This window comes from Hyperoodon ampullatus (genome assembly GCF_949752795.1).
Source record: "Hyperoodon ampullatus genome assembly, chromosome: 6".
NCBI lineage: Eukaryota > Metazoa > Chordata > Mammalia > Artiodactyla > Ziphiidae > Hyperoodon > Hyperoodon ampullatus.
Genome location: NC_136919.1, coordinates 20,240,806 through 20,264,970, shown reverse-complemented (window position 1 = coordinate 20,264,970; position 24,165 = coordinate 20,240,806). Strand labels below are relative to the sequence as shown.

The 24,165-nt window shown below is 47.7% G+C and overlaps 1 protein-coding gene across 1 annotated transcript in view; it reads left to right on the top strand.

Annotated features, from left to right (window-relative positions):
- ZNF618 (zinc finger protein 618) overlaps positions 1-24,165 on the top strand; it is a gene marked incomplete at its 5' end in the record, with an annotated part of 182,300 nt that overhangs the window by 71,787 nt on the left and 86,348 nt on the right.

Below are 24,165 nucleotides of genomic sequence, written 5' to 3'. Positions count from 1 at the left end.
CTAAAAAAAAAAAAGATATTATACATTTTTGAATTTTGTACAAAGTCTTTGAAATTGGTATTTTCCACATACAGCCCGTATCACTTTGGATTCGTCACATTTCAAATGCTCAGTCCCACGTGGCTGGCGGCCATCGTGTTGGACATTGTGGACATTGTGTCTGTGACAGGTGGCACAGAAGAAGGTGATATTCCACAGACACAAAAGAGAATACAGGCCAGCTGTGAACCAGTTATTTAAAAGGACACGTATGATCATGCTTCTTCCCTACTTGAGCCTTGAATAATGTCAATTTTCAGGGAGGTCTTTCTTGATCCTCCCAGCCCCTAACTCCAGGCTAGATTATGTGTCCCTATCTGATGCTGTCATTAGAGGAGAGAGGGGTCCCTTTCTTCTCAGCACCTAGCACAACCAGAATTATCTAGTAATCAGTGAGATAATCGTTGAACGTTCCTCTACCCCATTAGGTTGCGTGCCCCAAGAATGCAAGGACCATGAGCGCTTTGTTTGCTCGTTTTATGCACAGCCGCTCCTGTGGTGCCTGCAGAAAATCGATGATCAGTAAATATGAGATGACTGATGCAAGGCTGAGCAGTGTTGTAGAGTAACCAGGACCCGTGGACCCCCCAGAGGGCCCAGGCCCCCTAACAATGAGGCCAGGGGGTCAGCCCCTGTGGTCAGTGCAGAATCTCTTGCTTTCTCACCGACAGAATCCACCACTCCCTGTCCCTCTCTTGACTAGCTTTTGGTTGCCTGTAAATTATATTTCTGGTGGCTGTTAATAAAAATATAGGGCTGGGGAAAAAAAAAAAGACTTCTCATAATAGAATTTTATTAAATGGCACTAGTTTAAAAATGTCTCGTAAAAAGTTAATTAATTTGGGATTTGGGGATGAAAAGCGTGATATAAATGTCAGTTATTATTATTACAATTTCACCCTCACGCTTATGCTCTTGATCCAGCCCCTGATCTGGAGTTTCTCCTACACCCGGGGACTGGCAGCTCCACTGAAATGCCAGATGCAAATTTGAGCTTTGGGGGTCCATCAGGGACAGAGAGACTTAGCCAAGTTAGGCCATCCTGCCTTTTCATCGAGGATAATGCCAGGCCGTGAGAGCTGGTGCCACTGAGTCAGGGCTGGGAGCCGTTCAGAACAGAATGGTCTTGGTGTTCCCGTGAGCTCCCGGCTGTCGAAGCAGCCAGGAACATCAAGGTCACGTGCTTAGCCCGAGCCTGATCACAGAATCCTGTCGAGCTGTCAGGGCTCTGAGAGATTAGAGCCCACTCTCATTTTACAGAAGGGGAAACTGAGTTTGAAGAGGGGTGGAGGCTTGCCTAACCCGTGGTCATATAGCAGGTTAATTAAATTTATAGAGAAAAAGGCAGTGAAAGCAATTAGTGAAGTAGGGGAAACCTTCCCCAGAAAAAAGGATTCAGGCAATTTATAGGTGACAAGTCTAGAAACTGTTTTCCAAGGAAACAAGGAGTGCTGGGATTTCATGTGAGTTCAGAGACAGACAGCCTTTCGCTCCTTCAAGATGCCCCCACCATCATTCCCGTGATTGCAGACATAGTACCTAGAGGGAAGGACTCCAGACCTGACCCAGTGTGTAATTACTTCCGCGAGGTGGAGGGCAAGCTGGGATGTTAATCATCATCACAGCCCCGTACATTTCTCTAGCGATGGTGGGCCGAGGAGTGAGGATCTGTGTGCTTCCGTTCCCTCCTCTCTGCAGTGGGGTATGAAAGTACCCCTTGCAGGGGTGTGATGGGGACCAGGTGGGTGGGAGAGTGTGTGCTCATGTGCTGTGTAAGTGGCAGAGTGCAAGCGCGGGGGCGGGTCTCACGCTCTTAGACTCGTCTGTATCACAGAGCTGAAAGGGAGACATGGGCGGTCATTTGGTTATCCAGGGGGACAATCTAGGATGCCTGTCCCTGAGACAGGATTCCCAGCCAGGTGGTCTTTCTCGTTTCCGGTGCTGGGTCTCACCCGATTCTTCCCTGCAACCCATTCGTTCTGTTTTGCATGGCTCTGGGAAGGCCTGCCCCCTCCTGTCCGTGGTGCTCTTAATAATCCTTGTTCCGTTTGGGGGATTAATCTCTCCTTTCCTCTTCCAAGTAGACCTGCAGTTTTCCCACCTTGCCCTTCACTCAAACCATGTAGGTAGAGTGTCTGATTCAGAAGAGGGGCTCAGAGACGGTTTGTAGAGTGAAGGAAGGAAGCAAGCTCGTGCCCATGGGGCTCTCTGTCCTGGGGCCTTTTAGTGAATCCTTATCTGCTGGTGGGTTGGGATCATCCATGGAATTTGGGAATCAGATAGAGCTGGATTTGAACCTGGGCTTCTCCACCTGAGCAAGATACTTAATCTTAGTAGTTCTCTGTTTCCTCATCTGGACAGTTCAGATGCAGAATACCTACCCTGCAGCATTACTGTAAGGATTAAAAAGAGGTGATGTGTGTAAAGTACTCAGTCAGCGGGCACGCACACAGTGAACGGTCTGCGGCGCCAGGGATTACCGTACAGTCACAGCACTGACGTGATTTCCAGGGGACACCATCTTGGCCCTCCTCGGTAGCAAGTTCCTTGAGGTGTCCATCAAGTCCAGCACAGGACTTGACACATAGACTCCTTCTAGAACCTTCCAATTCCCATGGCCACGTGCCACCTCTTATTATTGACTGTTGAACAGAACTGAACTGAATGGAGAGTTCTGGCCTGTGTTACAAAGCTCAGGGTCACATCCCTGGTTTGGGACCAGCCCTGCCACGTCTCCCTGGCTGCTCTCTGTGGCTGGAACCAGCCCTCACGTGGAGACTTTTGAGCAGGTACAAGGTCTCCCAGCCTTTTACAAAGTGAAAACAGCCGATGATTGTCTCCACTAGACCAACAAGTGCCATGGCTCTGTTTTCGTTTTATTATAAGTAAAACTTTTACTCCTCCTCCCGCCCCTTCCCCCCGCCGCTAAAAAAAACACACAGCTGCCTCCAACTTTTGAAGGCCTTTAAATGGGAGCCCTGGAACAATGTGGGGGAGAAGGGTGAGTCCAGGATGCCCTGTTGGCCGTCATCTTGTTGCCCTTGACAAAGAGCATCCAAACGGCCATTTGTCTTCCTCTCAGTCAGTGGCAGAGCCGGGCAGTTTGCGTGGAAGGAGATGCTGTGGCCTCTGCAGGAAGAGCAGCCTCCCCTGCCCCTCATCTCTATTGGATTTCAATGAGTCTTTCTGCTCTGGGTCATATGTGCAGTGCAACCTCATAAATGGTGCAGTGGAACTTAGTGCTCCCTTTGTACAGAGGGCTTCAAGCACACTCCAGCGCCGTCGTCAACCCTGAGTGGGGAAAGTGCAGAAAACCCAGCAAAGCTCACTTCTCCCAGGCAGCCCTGAGATTTGGAATATGACCATTCTTGTCTTGTAGGCACAAGCTAGTCAGGAAGTGGAGTCGGGAAGGAAAGCAGACACTGCCTTTCCCAACTCCGTGGCACTCGAGTTGGCAGCCTTTGCCTGCAGACCCAAATCCTCCCACTTTTCTGTGGAATGTTTCAGGGCTTTAAAGAGAATTGCTGAGGCCCCCTGGACCTCACGGCTTTGCAGTTGTCAGATCAGAAGAGGGATCTGAGAAGGCGTGTAGCCTTGGGAATTGGAAGGTTCTAGAAGGAATCTGAAAGCCCTCTCCTCTGACCCTGAAGCTGAGATGTTTTCAGACAACCACTTACTGGATTAAAAGGACACATGCCATTTCATCAACTGTGGTTGCCACTTAAGTGCCAATGGTCTATCCACCTAATTTTGAGTGCCCGCTCTGTGCCAGGCATTGTGCTAGGAGCCAGCTGTGCTGAGGTGAGCAGATGGGAGCCCCTGGCCTTGTGGCAATTACAGGTGTAATGACTTCAGAAGGCAGTGCCCTCTTATGGATAAAGTGTGTATACAGGGTCAGCTATGTGTAATGGAGTTATCTCTGCACTTAATGGCTTGGATAGGGAAGTGTGCTGCTTTCCTACATTTTGGAACTAGGGGGGGTTGCTATGAGATGATCCATTTTCCCCCTTCTCCCCAAGATGGGAAACTGTAGGACAGTGGGGCAATTGATCTCTGCCTATTTTCTCAACCTCAGAGTGGCAAGATCAGGCTTGAATGCAGGCTCTCTGGTTCCCAGTCCAGGTGTTGTGCTTGTATTAGATGGAATGATGGAGGAAAAGGCCCTGGAACAGAGCTAGGCCACTGCAGTGGCCATGACTGCACATGAGGTGCCTCGCTTTTGACTTCTGCATTGGACCTTCACTTTTCCACATGGAGGTAGCTTTTGGTTACTGCAAATTGCTGCCTGTATTTGGAAAAAAATCATTAGAGGAGCATTTCCATTGCCACCCAGATATGAGGGCTGGGTCTTCACAGTGAAGTCCCATAGAAGGCAGGAAGGGTCCTCTGATGTGAAGAGAACCTTCCTCTCCCTCACTGTCCCTGCAGACCCCTTTCCCCTCTGTGGTCTGGAGGCAGGAGTGGTTTGTACAGTCCCTCAAAGCCATTTGGTTCTTCCCCCTAGCTGATTTCTCTGCATCCCCATCACAAGGTCATCTAACTTGAATGCCTCTGTTGTCAGGGTGCTCACTACCTCTCAACTGTCCTCTTTCCCTGGAGGAGAACGTTCCTCTTCATCCTGAGCTCAGAGCTGCCTCCCTCTGACTTCTGTCCCCAGGGCCACAGAACTGTGTGTTCCCCCTGCACAGGACCACCCTGCTGTAGCGAAGGCAGGTCTCTGGCCTCACACAGCCCAGCTCTGTCAGCCACGACCATGCTGGCTTCCACTGGGGAAAATACTGCCCGCTGACGTGTAAGTGTGTCACTGCCAATAATAGTGCAAAGGCTCCAAATCCGAGGGCCTTTCTAGGATCGTTTCCTGATTAATTAGGTCAGCGTCTCCAAAATCAATTTCCAGTGAAGTCGCGCCGCCTGGTAGCGCCGTTCCCCGCCCAGCCGGGCGAGGGAGCTGGCACAGGAGACAATTCCCTGGCCTCTGGCACGGTTCAGGCCTTGTGTCTACCTGGGAAGAAAGTCACATTACACATCTCTTCTGTGATTCTCCTGACTTTTTATTTTATCTGCCCTCCCCCTCAAATCTTCCATTAAACCCCCGTAGATCCTGCTTCAAACAGGCAATTAGACTAACAACGTAATTATATCCCTCAACGCTCATTGTAACTGGTTTAGGGGAAAAACAAAGAGAAAGAGGCTCCAAAATCTCTGGAAACTGAAAGCAGCTGTTATAATTTCCAGGTATTTCTTGTCTCTGTGTGTTGCTTTGAGAGCCCTGGTTGCTGGCGGGCTGGATGTCCAGTAGCTCTGCCTTTGACCCAGATCACCCTTAGGGCAAACTCAGGCCTGTGTCCACTCTCCTTTGCACGTGCTTGTGGCATCCTGTTCCTGTCCTCCTGGGCTTTCCTGTCCCTCTCTGCTCCCTCTGGCTCTCATTTCTCTGACTCTATCTCGACCATTTTTATACTCTTAGAGCCACTGAGAAAAGAATGAACAGGCGAGGAGGTTGAAGATTTGGGGGAAATGACATTTCTTCCTGCTCTTGCCAACGTTCCCTTGTCCCCAGTAACTGTGGGCTGCGAGTCCATGTGATTGTCCCTTGGGGAAGCAGGGGAAGGCCGGGCGGAGCTGAACCTGGTTCAGGATTTGAACCTACTGCGTGACAAGGATGCTGTAGAGAGGCATCACCTGCCACCCTGCCCGTTCTCAGCATTTTCCGGGTCTCTTCTCCGGGCCAGGCCCTGTGCTCAGAGGTGAACAAGCGTTGGTCTGTGCCTGGGGGCTGCTCATGGCCTGGGGAAGGAGGCAGGCAGGTAGGTAATTGAGCAGTGGGGCCATTGGGAAGAGTGTACATCAGAGGGGATCCAACCCTGCCTTGGGTGGCCGCAGGGGGATGGGAGGTAGCGTAGGGCAGGGTGGGGATGTGGAGAAGTTTCTGGGTGGAGGTGATGTCTAAGATGAGACTTGAAGGATGGGGAGGGGAATTAGCCGGGCAGTGAGCATGGGGGCAGCAGCTGCAGGAACCCCGGTGTAGCTGGAGCATTCGCGGGAGGATTGCGGTGGCGGGAGGGGGCGGGAGATGGGGTGGAGTGTAGTGTTTGCCTTGGCAGGGGGAGGGGAGCCTGTGAAGGGTTTAAACGGGAGTGACAGGGTCCTGTTTCTATCTTATAAAAACTCTGCAGGCTACAGGTGGAGGCTGTTGGATTGGAGGGCCTTGAATGGAGGCTGGAGCCCCGTTAGAGGCTTTTGAAGAAAGCCTGGATGATTTTTTTTCTTGAGTGCTGACTGCCCAAGTGTCTACACTCTGTGATGGGGATATACTAGCTGTGTTGTGTGACTTTTAACTTCTCTGAAGCTCCCTCTCCTTGCCAGATTAAAATGAGGATAGTCATATTTACCTCTCCACGTCGTAGGGGGCGTATGAGAAAGTCTGTAAAGGTTCTGGCTCTGTGCCCGACATAAACATCAAGGTGGTACTTTTGAATAGGGAGGATGTACCAGCGTGGCCTGGGACATTTTTCCAAAATACGCATATCCCTCTCGCATTAACTTGCATTTCCAGAGGAGGGGAAATCGGGCAATTTTACGTTGATGGAGTCCTCTGGAGAACCCCAGCAGCACATGATGGCTCTTCAGTTATCACGACTTTTCTCATTTCTGGAGTCAAGTCCCAAGCCTTGGCCTCCTGCCTCAGAACAGATTCCTGGTTCTGTGCCATTTTCCTTTTCTCGGAAACAGGGTCTCCCAGTTTGATGAAGGAATGTGCTGACGACGTTTCCCTTAGGGTAGATGTAATGCATGGTGCCCCTTCGAAGCCTGGAGTGGAGACTTTGTCGTCTTTCAGACACTGATGAGCTCGGAACCCCGCTTTCTCTCAGTAAATGTTTTCAAGCTTTCATGACACCTGGTTTGGGCCATGAAGCCCCAGGTATTTCGGCCCTGGGTTTGCCATCAGTTACGCGGATGGGGTGTTTTCATTAAAATTTCCATTAACTATTTGTTTCATTTTTTTAAGCCAGTAAGCAATTTATAGACTCATTAACTTTTTACTACACTTGGGAAGCCAGGAAAAGGGGAAAAAAGGAAGTGAAATATTTGGTGGCCCTGAAGTATGGAGGACGAAAAAGCTGGATGATTAGAGCTGATCTGAAGGAGTGTTAGGAAGGGCTGAGATCTTCCAGAGGAATCCAGGACTGGAATATCCTGGCAAGGAGCACCACCCCTTTCAGTCCTCTCTCCCTCTTCTCCCTTCTCCCCAGAGCTGATCCATCCTTTTGCTTGTAATACTGATTATTTTTTCACCAGATGGCTGTCCTTCCTCTAATGACACACCTCCCCCAGGGAGCTCACCACTTCTGGGATAACTATGTGACCCTAAACATTATTTCCTTATGTTGTGGTGCAGTCTGACTCCTTATAGCGCTCTTATTTCATATTTTTGGTGGGGGAGTTAGGTATGGCACGATGGTTGAGTGTATGGGCTTTGGGGCCAGACAAGCTTGGGTACAAATTTGCTTACTAGCTGTGTGATTTTGGGCAAGTAACTTTACCTCTCTGAGCCTCACTTTCTTTATCTATAAAATCACAGTAGCGTTAGGAACTCTGGAAAGGCCCGGGAAAGTGGCAGCAATATTCTTCACTGTACACTTAAGTGGTGAGGACAAAATAAGATGGTTTATTAAAGGAGCCCCCCTTCTATTCACATTCCAGACTGTGCCGTGCGGCTGGACTACTCACCTGTGAACATTCTCACTTGGATCCAGTTCCCTACAACAGCAAGTCACTTTGCCTCTCAGGACCTCAGTTTCCCCCGTTCTCAAGTGGATGAATAATCCCTAGTTAATGAGGATGTTGGATGATTTCTCACATATTTAATGAGCCTTTTAGAGTCACTGGCACAGCATAGTATCTCAGTACACACTAGCAGTCGTATAGTTTTTGTGGCTGCAATTACAGACAATATAAAAACCTCACTCTCAGGGTCTACTGTATTAAAAAGGCAATAGGCTTAAACATTACCTCTCCCAAGAGCCTCTTAGAGAAAAGCTTAGTGCTTAAAGGTACTCTCCAGGTCATCTTGTTTTGCTCCGAGGTGGAACTTGAATGCGCTGAGTGCTACCCAGTGGATTGGTGTGGACCTGGGCTCAACCACCATGTTTGCTTAAGTGGCTACATCCTCAGAGGACAGAGTGTAGATGCAGGTCTTTGTAGAGTCACAGGTCTTCAATCTGGAGAAGGGTAGCATCCCAGGAAATCTCCTTGTCTAGATTACCTGCCTTTATAGATGTGCCGCATGGGTCTTTTAAAGTATAGTGAGTTTTTCCTCAAAAGCAGTAATGATAGAAAGCTAATCAGAAAGGAGGGGGAAAAAATCATATATTTTTGAGCCATCCAGGGCTGGCGCTGTTCGGTATATTATATGTGTGCAAGCAGTGTTTCTGTAGTTATATATGTAGTTTTGATTCTGTTCTTGTCATTTCACTTTAGTACGTAAGTGTTTTTCATGTAGCTCTCCACCATTCATAAGCATCCATTCTAATGGCTTTGTGAGGAGATATTTATTTACATTGTGTACATGTAGGTCGTTCCCTAGTTTTTATTATAAATAATGTAGTGGACATCTTTGTACATGAATCATTTTCTTTCTTTTGTACAATATTGATAGAATGTGTTCCCCAACATGGTCAAAGGATATGAGAGTTGGTAAGTTGGTTGTGACAGTGTGCCAAGTTAAACTTAGAGAAAGGCAGCAGTGGATGGGACAGCTGAGGGCACACCATTGCTTTGGAGATTCTTTAGAAGAATCCCATTTGGGATAGTTGACATGGCAGAATGCTGCCTTCTCATCCTCTATCTTAGCTGGGGTTGGTAGCTGATGACCTGTTTTATTTGCCCAAAGACTTTGGGCCAAGCCATGAACTGGTGGCTGAAATATTGATTTTTACATGCCTGGCCTAAAACATACATTCAGTGCCCATGATTGCAGAGTCCCACCTTGGGCTTAGCAAAGGACTAGGCCTGATGAAGCTAACACTTTAACTTCAGAGACTTGCAGATTGCATTAAAGTACATGTGACCTCACACATTTTACTTCCACTCTGGGCCTTTGTTTTCCCTCTGTAAAACAGGCCTTCTGGCTCTAAAGGCTGTGCATGGATGAGAAAGTACTGTATTTTGTGCACTGAAAATGTTGCCCAGTGAAGTCAGTCAGGAAAGAAATTCGAGCTTACTTTTGAATAAAGTGTTGGTGGTTGCCTGGTACAGGGTACCCGGTAGACTGCTTTGGGTAGACTTCTGAGAATCATACAATGTCTTCAAATGCCTCCTCTCAACTGTTAAGTCCTTTGAGCTTCTATAGTTTTCCAGTTTTAATTAAATGTAGGCGTTTTCTGTTTTCTACTGCTTTGGCTGTCCAGTTTGCTGACTCTAGATGTTGTGGTGGGTTGACCTTTTTAAATGAGTTTAATGGAGATGGAGAAATAATAATGATGGTAGCGGTGAAGACAGTGGTAGCTGTTACTTACATAGCACTTAGTCTGTGCCAGGCACTGTTCTAAGTGCCTTACATTTATTAACTTCTGTCACTTAATGATTTCATTAAATCAGTTCATTTCATGAAAGAGAAGCAAAACAGGGGATCTTTCAAAGGAAGACTGGAGCCAGAAGATGGAAGGAGTTTGGTATTTGTCCTAGAAGAAGACTTGGGTTTGAATCTTGGCCCTGCCGGTAACTAGTAACTTTGGGCAAAGTCCCTTAACCTCCACTCCCTCCTTTCCGAAGTGGAAATCATGGCTCCTACCTTGTAAAGAATTAAATGAAGTAATGGATGTAAAAATCCCATCAATCAGTAAATAAATATGAGGCATCGATAGAAAGTGGTATTCCTGCCCCATCCCACACTCGGCATTTGGGGAACCTGGGTCATTTTCTCCTTTAAGAATACTGTGTAGATGCTTTCTGCCTGTTGGGCTATGTGGTAGGCTCTGGGGAATCCAAAGGCATGGCCCCTGTTCAGGGAAGATGTATGGTCCAGCTGGGAAGACAGGTCATAAAAGGATGACTGAGTGTACCGGCTAGTTGATCGATACTATTTGAATGCTTGGGCAATAAGTGCTTTAAGAAAACAGGGGAGAGAGATCGGCCCTGTGCCTTGGGGAAAGAGGAAATGGAGCCTTCAATGAAAGGGAAGGGCCCTTCCTTTCTTTGCAGAATGTAGTGTGAAACTAAGCCTTCAGCAACAGCCAGGACAAAGAGGGACACAGGGTTGAGTCTGTGCCCTGTGGGACAGGAACGCTCTTGTCTTTTATGATAGAGTTCAAAAACCACCAGCATGAAGTTTCACTGTGGATCTGGAGTGGCCTTGGAGGTGGACACAGTCCTGGGGCGCTCGGAGTGTTTCCCTTGCAGCCCGCCCAGCTGGCATCAGACTTGGTACCTCAGAGCCTCCACTCCTGATCCCCTTGAATGTCCCCTTGAGTGTTCTAGATCTGGTCAGGAGATGATTCTAGAGTGTGCACTGGGTGCTTGGGTCTTCTGAGTAACATTGGGGCCAACTAGCTTTCCACATTATGAGTTTTCTGTCAATAGTAGATTCTCAGCAAAGGCCGGAAGCAAAAATATGGTGGAAGGCCATTCAAGCATTCCACATGTTGGGGCACTGGGACTGGAGGGCCAGGCTTCCATTTATCAGATATTCAGGGTCCTTTCAGCCCTGAGCTGTGGCTACTGGATATTGCAGAAGACGATGCAGGTCAAGGGAAGGCAGTCCTTGCCTGTGAGGAAGTTACAGTCTAAACACGGCAATGGGACCCAGGTGGACCCTGTGGTGAGCTGTGCAGGACGCTGCCATCAAGTGGTTTCAGTCCTCTGGGAGTTTTCCTATCTGAATTGGTCAGCTATTGGTTTGACCTCAACTCCATCCCTTTCTTTCCCCTGTGTGCTCTGAATTGCAAGGAACTACATTTCCCAGGTGTGCTTGCCCTCTGGTCTTCAGACAGTTTAGCCAGAAGGATGCACAGCAGGGACATTGGAAAGTGGGAAGAAGGGAAAAGCCTAGGGTATTTCTCCCCACTCGTTCTGTGCCTCCTATGGTGTTTTCTGTGTAGCTCCAGCCCCTCCCTCTCTGAACCACTCCCATTGGGCGGCTCCTGCGAACTGCCCCAACTCTGGTAACACCTTTCTCTCTCCAGGCCTAGAGGTGGTAGCAAAGCTCCTCACGTGGTAATCCACGGTTGCCTTTCTGCCCCCTGTATGTCTTCTCTACTCAAATCCCTGTATTAAATTGCCTCTGCTTTAAAGACCTAGAGTGGCTTGTCTTTTTCTGGCTCAGACCCTGAAGGATGTACCACCCAAATCAGGCCCCATAGAGCCTTTGGCTGTTCCCACCCTGAATAATCCCATGGAAGCCATGGTAAGATAATGGCTGCCCTAATGAATTCAGGGTACCAGATTTTTTTTCCCCCTGCAAAGAAAACAGAATTGTAGAATAATTTCAAAATAGTCTGGCTGTCTAGATTTCTCCACAGGTGGCCATTGGGATGTGTAGAATTACAATCTTTCTTTTCTTCGTGGGCCTCTCGTTTTGTAGGATGATGGGTGCCTCCTTCCTTTCCAACTGTGAGAAGAACTATTTTGATTTTTTAAAAAATTCATGCAGTCATTCTCCCCCTCCCCCTATTTGTCTGGGCTGTTGATCTTGCGATATATTTATAGAGATCGTGGTTGGCTGACCAGGAGTTATTTTGCAATAGGAATTTGTAAGATTTCTACTTTGAGCATGTGTTCCAGACTTTCCTTTCTTTAAAAAGAAAAAATCTTTCTTAGAGCATCTACTTTGCCCTTCTGTAATTATTTCTTTTCACAACCAAAGTAAGCCTTGTGTTTTGCACATAGTTTTTTTGTGTGTATTTCTTCTGTCTCTGGTCTTCTTTTTTTATATATATAAATTTATTTATTTATGGCTGCGTTGGGTCTTCGTTGCTGCGCGCAGGCTTTCTCTAGTTGTGGTGAGCAGGGGCTACTCTTCATTGCAGTGCATGGGCTCCTCATTGCGGTGGCTTCTCTTGTTGTGGAGCATGAGCTCTAGGCACGCAGGCTTCAATAGTTGTGGCTCGTGGGCTCAGTAGTTGTGGCACGTGGGCTCTCAAGCACAGGCTCAGTAGTTGTGGCGCACGGGCTTAGTTGCTCCGTGACATGTGGGATCTTCCTGGACCAGGGCTCGAACCCGTGTCCCCTGCATTGGCAGGCAGATGCTTAACCACTGTGCCACCAGGGAGGTCCATCTGGTCTTCTCTCTTCTTTGGTGTCTCTTTTTACTCCAAATTTTAAAAGGCCATGGCTCCTTCTTCATGTAGGAATGTTTTTGCAAATGAGAATGTGGTGACTGGAAAATGGGTGCTTTGGGGATCAGGAGACCTCTGTTTCTCTATCTGTAAAAGAAGAGTGTTGGACTAGATCAGTGGGGGCAAGCGTGCTACTGTCCCCAGCTTTACCTCACTCACTGCAGACATCAATAATCAGTCACAGCACTCTTACTAGCTGAGCTCTGATGCGGCCCCAGAATCTTTCTCAACACATTGCCCCAGGCAGCCATGTCTAATTGATTAGAATTGGCCCTGAAAATAAAGCCTGTTTGCCATTCTTGGACTAGATGATTCCCTAGACCCCATTCACATAATGGTTCTCTGAGTATTGGCAGTACAATTCCTTTCTTCTTTAAATCAACTGACTGACCTTTATTACACTCCGTCTGTACGCAACACAGCCCTGGGTGCTGTGGAGCCACAGAGGAGCTCTAAAAAACTAGCCACCCTCATGGAACTTGCAGTTTAGTTGGGAGCAAGACTGCAGAGAGTGATGATGTTCCCAGGTACGCTCAGGCACGCCCTTGGTGCTGTAGGAGGTTGTCCCTGTGGTCAGGGAAGGCTTGGAGCAGGGCCTGGGGTCCAGCCGGTCAGAGGGGAATGCAGTCTAGGCAGTGGGACGGCGTGGGGAGAAACAAACAACAGGGCCAGCAAGTTTCAGAACTAAGAGGGTCATCAGAGCTCATCTGGTCAGAACTCTCCGTTTATAAGTCAGGAAACTGAGGCTCAGAGGAAGAAAGGGACTTGCCCGAATTTTAGTAAATGATAATTATATAGCTAAAGTTTAATAAATGATCAATCATTTTAATAAATGATAATTATTTCTATAGTTAATACTTGTATAGCACTATATGCCAGGCATTGTTGTGAGAGCTTTAATATATTAATTGATTTAGTCCTAAGTAACCTTGTAAGGTGACTACTATTATTTCTCCTATTTGACAGATGAGGAAACTTGAGTCTCAGAGGGTTAAGTGATTTACCCAGCGTCTCATGGCTTGTAGGTGGTGGAGTCAGGATTTGAACCTAGGCCATCCGGATCCAGATTCTCTAGCGGGAACTACTGAGCCTACTAAATCCTGTTGGGAGTCATCAGAACATGTTCTTGTTTTTTCTACTGTATTAATTTTACTCACCACCACGAATGGAATCATAATGACATCACCCAGATCTGTGCTCATATAGTACTTTTAGCACTAGCTGAGAATGTTAACTGACTTTATATGTTTTTATTCTAACCAACAGCTGTGTTTCGTGGGGCTTTTTCCGTCTGTTTTACATAGGAGGAAACTGAGACTGCGAGAGGTGATGTGACTCAAGGCGGGTCACAGAGCTCTAGTAAGTGTCCCAGGCAGAATTTGGAGTCAGATCTGCTGGACTCCAGATGTCAGAGTTGGAAGTTTTCTGAGAGACTGCCAGTCCGGCAGCCTCATTGGACGGGTGGGCAAATGGAGGGCCAGACATTGCCTCTGCCAGCAGTCACAGGGGGTCCCCTGGCGTGGGGGACTGCTTCTCTTCCCTGAGGACTGCCTGGGCACGCCCGCCTCACTAAGCCCTTTACCTGGTCCCCTTGAAGAGGTTTTGAGTTGCCCTTACTTGCTGCCTTGTTTAAAAATACCTAAGGGGTTGACTTTTTAAAAACTCTATCCCCCAATTCCCCAATCCTGGGTTCACTAATTTGAAGCTTGCAACCCTCTGTATTCATAATATGTTTGTTTTTCCCATGAAGCAAAGAAGTTTTTCTTTTTTTACACCCACCCCCACCCCCAACTTCCTGCTGATCTGAAATGAATATTTATCATGTATTTAATGAGTAATCTGAGTCTTGGCTTGGTGAGGCTGTACCAGGACATGGTTTATGGCTGATCTGGTTTTAACTCGCTCCAGGCGGTTTTCCCTGGAGTTTTCTGTAAAATCATAAACCTGGAGAGAGAATTTTTGTGGAATCCAGTCACGTGACTTGCTCTTTTGTAAATTGAGAGATTAACTGTGTGTTGGTTAAGAACTGAGATGCATTTCTTTTTTCAAAAGAAAACAAACAGAGCAGCATTTATGCACCCAGAGGAGCGTGTCCTCTTCTAGAGATGGGGAAAGTCACTCGCCAAGGTCACCCCTCTGGGCCTTGGAGCAGCACGGCACTGGGTTTGAGAACGTGAACTTGGAATCGGAGTATCTGTGTTGGAAGCCCGGCTGAGCCTCTTCCCGGCTGTTCCAACACCCTGCAAGCTCTGGGTCCTCGCCTGGACAGTGGGGCTGGGAACGGTCCCTACTGCTTAGGGTGGTTGAGGAGATTAAATGAGACGGTGCACACGATGCCTGCGCCCCGGGCTGGCATACAGGAGGTGCTCCGTAGATGCTGGCCGCTTGGGATCGCTGGTGTTATCCCCCTTCGGGGCCCTTTATGCTGGACTAATAATACAAGCTGACACTCTGTGGATGTAAAGGCCCCGCTCTAAGTGTGAGACTGATGAGCTCACTTCATCCTCACAGCAGCTTGTGAGGTGGCCACTCCCATCGCTCCCATTTTACAGAGGAAGGAAGTGAAGCCCTGAGAGGTCAATTCACTTGCCCAAGGTCCAGCTAGCAAGTGGCAGAGTTTGTGCTCCTGCCTGATTCCCAGTGACTACCACCCCTGCTGCTGAGGTCCTTCACATCTCTCTTCCTCAGTCTTGGAGCCTGAGGGCTTTTTGACTGCTGGTCCTGGGGAGGGAAACCAGGCCTCACCTTGCTTAGCTCAGGCCTCAGCTGACCCTCTCTGGATCAGCCCCTGAACCGGTCTATCTATCTATCTATCTAGTCTATCTATCTATCTATTTATTATTTTTGGCTGCGTCAGGTCTCAGTTGCAGCATGTGGGATCTTTTGTTGCAGCCCGTGGGTTCTTTGTTGTGGCACATGGGCTTCTCTCTAGTTGTGGCACACAGGCTCCAGGGCGCATGGACTCTGTAGTTGGAGCACGTGGGCTGTGTAATTGTGGCACACGTGGGCTCGGTAGTTGCGGTGTGTGGGCTTAGTTGCCCTGTGGCATGTGGGATCTTAGCTCCTGGATCAGGGGTTGAACTGGCGTCCCCTGCATTTCAGGACAGATTCTTAACCACTGGACCACCAGGGAAGTCCCCTGAACTGGTCTTAATGCCACCGCATTGCCCCCTCCAGCATCCCTTTTGCAGACAGAATCCCTGTAGTTTTTCTGCAACTGTCTTATAAATGTAAAATTATTTCAGTTTAAGAAGTTTAAAAAAACCCAATAACCTTGCTAGGCCTGACCTCAGGAATGACCTCATGCTTCTTGATGCAACCTTAGAACCCCTTGTGATCCAGCCCAGCTGGGCAAATAGAATTGACACTCATTAAGCAACCAGGAACTATTCTAGACCCTTTAGGTCCCTGTAGGGACTGTGGGCTCCCATTGTGGTACCATCCAGCGCCCTGGGTTGAGAACGAGTCTTGTAGTCTGGGTGGTGAGTCCCACATGGCAGCCCAGGGGAGGCACCTGCCCCTCCGCTCTGAGCCAGGGTCCCACCACTTCTTCTAAGGCCCATGAGTCAGGCCTCAGGGGTGGAAGTGGGTTCACCTTTTACTCCTGGCCCTCTGCACGCAATCCAAGGCTGACAGCGTTCCTCAGCAGCTGCAGTGGTGCATTTATTTTTAAACCTGTCACTTACTGAGCAACTACTGCATGCCAGCTCCACCCTGGGTGCCTTGCAAATGGCAATCGCAGGAGACCTTTGTCACTCCCAATAGCTCTAGGTCCTGGGGCTTTCTCTCCTCCACTGCGGTTCCCAAAAGCATCATCTCTTCCCTGGAAGATGACAGTGGCCTCCGTGTTGGGCTCCCTGCCTCTGTACCGCAGCCAGCAGTGGCTTCCAGAGGTGGACATGCCTTCTGGGCAGCCTATGAGCCTTGGAGTAAAGCCGAAACTCCTCAGCCTGGTTTACAGGTGCTCAGTAATGACCAGCTGTTGATGGCGACAACAAAGACGACGATGATGGTGATGGTGATGGTGATGGTGATGATGTCAGTAATAGGGTCCTGCTCCAGTCCACATGGCTGCCCACCAGAGAGGAGAAGAACCTGCCTGTACCTGGAAACTCGTATGAAACAGACAAGGCATGTGCTCCTTCCATTCCCAGGAAGCCTGATTTATTTCTTGATACTTGTCCTTAGATAGCAAGGGCTTGGGGAGGGCAGAAGGGCACCGTAACCTAGAGGAATAAAGACGTTGGTCATTTCCCGCGGGTTTCCCTTGTAGTTGGACACATGGCCAGTCAATGAGGGGCCTCCCTCAGCCTCTGGGCTCTGGCTTGGGGTCTGGTCAGGAGCTCCCTGTGTGAGCCTGGCCATGTCAGTGGGCTGGTCCCTTCCTCCAGAGGTGGAGATCCTCAGAGAAGCCTCCAGCCCTGCAGGGTTCAGGAACCCAGGCTTCCCAGCTTGGCAAGATGGCACCCTTCTGCTTGCTCACTGGCACCCAGCTTGTGTTAGCTCCATTTGCATTAGATTTTGCATTCCCACTGTTGAATGGGAGCTCTGTGTGCCCCGTTCCAGCATCCTCCCTCAAGAAAGCCCTTCCTGATCCTATAGTCTCAATGGATCCTGTTGTTAAAGATGCTCATGGAACCCAGGACTTTCTCTTCAGAGCATGTCTCTCAGTTGGTAATTATAAATGGGTAGCATGAAGTAAATAATCACGGCCTGTCTCCCCCACTGTTCTTGTTGCTGCTGTGTCCCCAGTAACTTCCCTGGTGCCCAGTACATAGTAGGCACTTAATGGGTAGTATTTGGGTGAATGAATAAGGAACCATGTCTGATTCATCTTAGTATCAGTCCCCCAAGGCCTTGCTCAGAATCACACGTCTAGTCTGAACTCTATAAATACCTACCGAAAAATGGTATCAGCCCCCTGGGTTCCAGTTCTTTTAACCCAGAGTCTTCTCTGGTAGCCTCCACTCCACCCCTCAAGCTTGGAACCACTCAGTGAGTGGCTTTGAGTATTCATGTTCAGTTGGGAAAATAAATACAAAATTAGAACCAAGTACCACAAGCTAGAAACATATCACTGAATGTGATCTAAGAAGCAAGGTCTAATTAGGGAATTTATAACAGATTTAGTTCCCTGGGAATGGAATCCTCTTTTCACTTGCAAAGCTATTGTTCCGTGTTGGTACAGTCACCCTTCGTGGATGTTTTTCATGAACACCTGGTGTGTAAAAGTGGGGACTACCTGTGCTTGAGGTGGGGCCCAGTGGTTGGATAGGAAAACAGTTTATCTGCATCATTTGGGGGCAGGTTTGATTCGTTGGGTCTAGAGGTGAAGGGCCAAGTATGTAGAGGACATGGCCATGGACTTGGGGTGAGAAGACATGTGTGAGCCCTGGCCATGCCATTGGCCAGCTGTGTGACCTTGGGTACGTCACTTGGCCCCTTGGGTGCTTGGTTCATTCTTAGTCAAAGGGGATAAACTGCAGTGTCTTCTTCACGGGGTTATTGGAGGATTCAGTGCAGTGTAACAATCTATAAAGTGCTGTGCTGATGATTAATATTCTCATGCACCAGAGAGACGCAATTCCATTTTTCTTGGTCCAAGATTTTTGGAATCTTCCCTGATTCTTTTTTTCATACCCAACCTCCACTTTGTCAGCAAGTCCTATTGGTTCTACCTTCCAGTATATTCAGAATGCAGTGTTTTTCCTCAGTTCCCTCACTACCACGACCCTGGTCCCAGCCACCTTCATCTTTTTCCTGGGCTGTTACGGTAACCTCCTCACCAGCCTTCATCCTGGCCTATGGTCTGTTCTCAACACAGCATCCAGAATGATCTTTTTAAAATGGAAGTCAAATCACATTTGACTCTGCCAGAACCTTCCAGTGGCTCCCCAGAGTGAAAGCCAAAGCCCTTCAGTGGCTGTGAGGCTCTGCCCCCTGACCTCTTCTCGTCCTTACTCACTGTGCCGCAGACACACTGGCATCCTCTTTGTGCCTTGAGCACACCAGGTACACTCCTGCCCTGGGGTCTTCCCACTGGCCATTCCTTTTTCCCCAGTCACCACATGGCCAACCCCCTCACCTTCCAATGTTTACCCAGTGACACCTACGCTGATCCTTATTGAAAATTGCAGCCCACGGCTCCTCCCTTGGCCCAGCATTCTGATTATCCCCTGCCCTTCTCTGTTTTTCCCCCCATAGAACTGATTGCTTTCTAGCATACTATGTATCTTACTAATTTATTACTCCTAATACTACCATCTTCCCCCTCTCCATATAATCACAATGAAGGCAGGGATATATCCCAACTGCCTAGAACAGTGTCCGGTGCATAGAAGGAGCTCAGTAACTACTTGTCAGATGAGCGAATGACTTTCTTCTGACTTGAGTCATGTATCTCAGTGGGACAGAAAGTTCAAGTTAAATTTGGGAGATCCACTGGCTGTTGGAAAGGAAAGAGATATATAAATGAGGCAAGAGTTGTTTCAGACCCACTTGTCCTCCTCTCAGTAAATAGTAGGAGAACTTCTGGGCAGGTCCTGGGGCTCTGGTAGGTGCTTCTCGAAGGTTCAGTGCCTCCTGCAGGCCTCCAGGTGAAGTGCACTTGGTTTCACTCACCACTGACGCTGAGCATCTTCCTGCAGGGTCAGTTATACCAGTTGGAAATTTAAAACAGAATTTTTGTGTTCAAACTAACATACATACATATATATGCAGTACACAGACATATTTTGGACTAATATGCATTTGGTACTTGTGGATATAACATTCACGTGAATTAGTAAGAAAGAAAATGAGATTTCAAGGACGTCTGAGCATGCAGAGAACGTCCCTCCTCTCCCGGTTCACGTTCACTCTTCCCTTCCAAGGGTGGAAGGAAGCCGAGAAGCAGTGAACACTGGGGATTTGGAATTGCCCACTAGTGGATTTGAGGTTGTCCACCCAAAGCCAAGCCTAGTGTTTAACACATAGTAGGCTTTCAAGAAATATCTGTTGAATGAAGAAAGGAGTGATTGATTATTTAAGATCAGTTGTTACATTTTATCCAAGTATAATTGCCAATGCAGTTTATCGTTCATCTAAGCAACCTCTCGGTATCAGTATTTCCTGAGAAATAATAATGAACGGATTCAACCTTATTTGCTGAATATTTGTGCCAGACCCTGAGCTGGGTGCTGGAGACATCGCCACGTGTAGGATGCGGTCTCTACCCAGGAGGAGCACAAAGTCTGGGAGGCACAGGCCTTCCAGGAACTGTGGTCCCCATCCCATAGAGCTGCTGAAAGGCACTGGTGGTGGTGAGTTAGCAGTGTTGGGAGAACAATGAACAGGGACTAATCAAGTCTGCTGGGGGGAGGGGGAATCGTTGAAGTCTCCAGAGAGGAAGCAATTTTTGTGTTGCAGTGGGGGAGGGAAAAGGCAAGATCCTAATTATACCACCACGGAAATGTGCTGCCTCAGGTCCATCCTTGGCTTGACTGGCTGATGCACCATCTTGGAGATGCCCACTCCACCCTCTCAGAGCTCCGGGTCCATGAGCCCTCACATTTGCAGTGGCCCCTCGGCCTCCCTGAGCCTCTGGCTCCACTCTCTTATCACAGAAAGGCATTTCATTCTTCGAGATCAGGCAGCCAGGACCCAAGGAGCTGTTTTCCTCCATTGTGCAAGCATGACAAATCATTAATTTTTGATTGATTTGCTTAGAATTATGGGCGTCCCAGCATTCTTTCCGCCGCTGAACAGCTGTATAACAAATGAATATATCAGTGTGCACAAAAGATTTGCGATCTAAGAGAAGCAATTACACTGGCCACCCTCCCCCACTCTCACCCCTTCCCGGGCAATGAAGGAAGGAAATTTTTACCAGAAATTCCTCAAGTGGCTTTAAAAAAAAAAATGCCTTTTTATAATTGAATTAAGTCTTTATCTCTTCATCTTTTACAGCAGATTTCCAAGCACACACCAGTTCCCCATGTGCTTGCTTGGGTTCCATCCATCCAGGAAGAATCTTTAATAATGAAATTTCAACTCACAAATTAAAACCAAAATGAAAAAAGGAAAAAAAAAAAAAGGAGCAAATTCTACCCCTCCTTTTTGCTTTTTTTTTTTTTTTTGGTCGCTGCTATTCCTTTAAGATTTTGGAACCGTACCAGTGCACTAAATGTGACCTCCATAACTTTTAAATTAAGAATTTATGCTGGCTTGAAATTTATGAAATATTTCAGCATGAAAGAAAGCCTTTTTCCCTCAGGAAAATTGAGCAATAAATCACAGCACTGTGGATTTACTGCCCTAGAGCCAGCGAGAGATAGGATTTTTTTTTTTTTTTTGCTTCATTCTGAAAAAAAATGTAATCATATAAGACAGCTTAGCTGCTATCCTCCCACTCTCTAGAATTTTTAATTTCAGCTGTTTCTGCTTGGATTTATTTCCAATATTCCTGCTCGGCTTTTCAATTTCCTCAGTTATTAAATTTTAATTCAGTGCATTAGCATTTAAATTAAAAAAGGGTTTATTTTATCGAAATCGTTGGCCAGCCCCCATCCCGTAGCACACGAATTGCCTGTTTCTGCCATTTGCACAAAATGTGAAATGCAGCTAATGTCTTACAACTTACATTTGCACAAATTTAGAAATAAAATTTCTGGGTTTGGAATAATATTTTCTTTCCAAGAAAATCCTTAATAAGAGAATGGAAAAGAACAACTTAACGTTCATTTGGGAGGGAAGAGGAGGGTCGAATGAAACTAAAAATAGCCTTGCCCAGGTCCTGAGAAGAAGCTGGTGTGTTAGGAATGGATGGGGCTGGGAGAGGAAGCAGGTGCCCTTACGGGGAGTGGGGGCGAGGTGAGGGGGGAGCTTGGATACCTTTACCCCCAGCTATGTGAAAGTGAGGAAGAGGGACTCTCATGAGTCCACTTCCCCCACCATATTTCATTTACCCTTGAGGGGTTTCGTTAAGGTTGGGTCAGCTCCACATAGAGTATCAGAGATGAGAAGGAGGGGGAGATGATCTGATTGAACTCTCGTGCCTCCTGTGCCTGTTTTTACCTATGAGAACCTCAGGTCCAGGGAAAGGAAAGAGCTTGCCCAAGGTTCAAAGTGAGACCCAGACAGAGCCAGGCAGAAGCTGCATCTATAGGAGCACATGGTCCAGTGGCAACAGCAATAGAGTTTCCATTACTTTAGTGGTTACTGCACATCCCTGGCCTGTGCTTAGTAGTTTACCTACATAACTGCGTTCAGTATCATTCTGACCAGCCCTTTGGAGAAGGACTCAGGGCTGTGGGGTCTGGTAGATGCTCATGACCTCCTGACTTGCAGCCCAGGATTCAGATCAGGCCCGGAGACAGGCTGGGAAGACTCCTGGCTCTGCCTTTTTGCTCGTCTGCTGTGTAATCTTGTACAAGTCACTCTGTTTTTCTGTGCCTCAGTTTCTTGGGCCCAGTTGGCTTATTGCCATTTTGCAGATGAAGAAACTGAGGCCTAGAGAGTGCAGATGAACTGCCAAGGATTATATAGCTTGAAAATGGCAGACCCAGGACTTGAACTCAGACTTGTCTGACTCTAAGCCCTGTGCTCTTGAACTTTGGTTTAAATTGAGAATCAGATCAGATTACACTGGGTAAAGGTAAGTTTGTGGTTTGGGATGAATTGCATGAAATTGCTGGTAGTAGACCATTTGGGCCTAGGAGAATGGCAAAGTCAGCTTAATTCAAACAGTAGGGCTTGCTTTGAGATATTTGTGAGGACACAGACAAAGCCGGCCTGGCACCTTAGAGATCTCTACAATGAGAATGGGTGCCCTCAGCACTGTGGTTGGGGGGGGGCCCGAGAGGCTGCCCCCTGTTTTTATGGTGGGTCTGGACTCAGGCCCAAAGGCTGAGATTGACAGGTGCTGTGATATTGACACGTGCTCTCTTGGGCGTCTCTCACTGGTGCCCATTGTCCATCTCTACCCCCCTTCCCATATCTGCTGCTCATCTCTGCCAATAAACGGACATTTCCCACCCTGCAGGGATGAACTCTTCCCTCCAGCCATCTCATTTCCCCAGTTGTACCATCTAGCCTTCTGCAAAAGGATTTGTCTGAACAGCTCTTTGAAATTTTTCAGCATTTTGTCTTTGTTTTATAAAAATGGGTGGAAAACAAAAATGCATGTAGCTACCAGTGATAAGAAGCTCAAATATCATAAACACAGTGAAAGGGAAAATGGGTGGAGATGGTCAGGTGTGCCTAAAAGAGAGACTCTTTTCCCCTACCCAGTCCCATGTTCAGTACGCTTGAACTGGTCAACTCTGTGAAATTGTGAAAGAAAAGGACAAAAAAAAAAAAAAAAAAAAGACAGCATTAAAACAACATTAAAAGTGTGTATAAAATTCTAGAAATACATGCCTGGAGTTCAGTTTGAAAGGCTAGAGATCATTGGGGATTTTACAGTTTTTTTAAGCTCTCTGGGATAGAATTTCCACCTCTACCGCTTCTGCCTGTTCTGATATGAGCATTAGAACAACTTCTTCCCATTCGCTTTCCGTACAGTTTGAGGAATGCAAGATGTTGGAAAGAGGCTGTAATTGATTGTGTTCTTTTGCTCCCAGTGAAATGATTTGCACACCGTTTTCCGCTTTCTTGTTTCTTCCATGGAAATAATTCACTGGCATCCCATTAACTGCTCCCTCCCAGGCCTCACGTTCCTACCTCCCTGTTGTCATTCACCTTTCCATTTCCCTCGCGTGGGCAGTGGAGGCTGTGTGTGTCCACCCCATTTCCCGATTGTCCCTCCTGAGTGTTGGAGGGAGATAGAATATTCCAGAGCTGAGGACGGTGGGCATTGGAGTTGACCCAGACCTGGGCTTATAGCCGTGGGATGTTGGATGAATGCCTGAAATTCTTAAATGGGGATACTGTGTATGTGTGTTGGGGAACCCATCAAGAGGATTCGGTGAGAGGCGTTGAATGCCCACACACTGGTGCCGGGTGGGAAGTTAGCTCAGGGAGCGAGTCTGGGGTACCCGCAGGGGCCAGGCCATGGGGTGGGAAGTAGGCAAGAATGGGTGGTGGGGACTGTGGTGAACCAGGTATGTCAGCTTTAGCTACGTGTTGCTTTCAGAAGCTGAAATCTGGCTTTCTTGGGGGTGAAATGCCTTTATTTTTATATATTGACTGTTTAAATTGAAGTCCGCCATCTGGTTTTGCCAGCTTGCAGCTTCTCGAAAGCACTCATCCAAAGGTAGCTGCTGCTGTTTTTATTGTAGGTCCTCAGTCCTTCATCTGCAATCCTGAAATTCGAAAAGCTTGAAAACAAAAAGATGTTTTGTAACTGGTTAGGCGGCAGAACTTGACCTGAAGGGAGAAGAGGCTAGTGGCCGGTTTCGTTTAGCCCACTTAGGGCTGACTGCATAAGTTTTACTATAGAAATATCAACGTGCTTGAGTACCAGGGGCTCCCCAGACCCTGCCAGGGTTATTTCAAAATAGAGAACACATGCGCCACATTGCCTTTCTAAAATTGGAAAGGTTCTGAATTTGGAAACACATGTACACTAGAGTCTTGAACCTGCATTATTCTAACTGTGATTACTATTATTATTAATGTTTTGACAAAGCTGGGGAATGCATCTCCAACCAGGGGAGGTGGAGAACCCAGGCGTTTTTCCCACGTCCTTGGCCTCCTCATCGAGGTCCCCCCAGCACTGGCCTAGGAGTCAAGATCCCCGGGTATTTGTCACGCAGTCCTCATGAGACTTCAGGCAGCTCCTTCCTCTCCCAGGGCCTCCGTCTCTCCATCT